Source organism: Galeopterus variegatus, unplaced genomic scaffold, assembly GCF_000696425.1.
Source record: "Galeopterus variegatus unplaced genomic scaffold, G_variegatus-3.0.2 Scaffold940, whole genome shotgun sequence".
NCBI lineage: Eukaryota > Metazoa > Chordata > Mammalia > Dermoptera > Cynocephalidae > Galeopterus > Galeopterus variegatus.
The window spans coordinates 442,109-442,732 of NW_007727051.1; positions in this window are offsets into that span (position 1 = coordinate 442,109).

Below are 624 nucleotides of genomic sequence, written 5' to 3' on the forward strand. Positions count from 1 at the left end.
TGTATTAGAAACTTGGCCCCCACTGTGACTGTTAAGAGGGTGAGAAATCCTATTATGGTAAAATGAAAGGTGGGACTTTGAAGAGATGATTAGGTTGTAGGATCATGCCATAGTGAATGGATTAAAAATACTGGCCAGAGGTGTGGTTCTGAGGACTTTAAAGGAAGACAAAGTCTGTCTCTGTCTCTCTTCCTCTCTCTGCTCCACCATTTTGCAATGTGATATCCTTTCATCACCAAAGAAAAACTTCACCAGATGTATTCCCTGGACTTTGGACTTCCTAGCCTCCAAAACTGCAAGCTTGTAAGTTTCATTTTCTTTATAGATCACCCAGTTTCAGATATTTTGTTATAAGCAACAGAAATGGACTAATACAGAAAATTGGTACCAGAAAGTGACAGAAATGGACTAATACACCACTATACCACCAATTCCCAGCTAGAGTGTTGGGGTCATGTTTGCAATTATTTATGGACAGCCTACAATTATGAGGCCCGGGGACACCAGAGACATGGCTCTCTGTTTATTTTATTTATTTTATTTATTTATTTATTTATTTTTCCTTTTTCGTGTCCGGCAACGGACCGCAACCCTCAGTGTCGTGCCCGGACCGGACCGGGACCG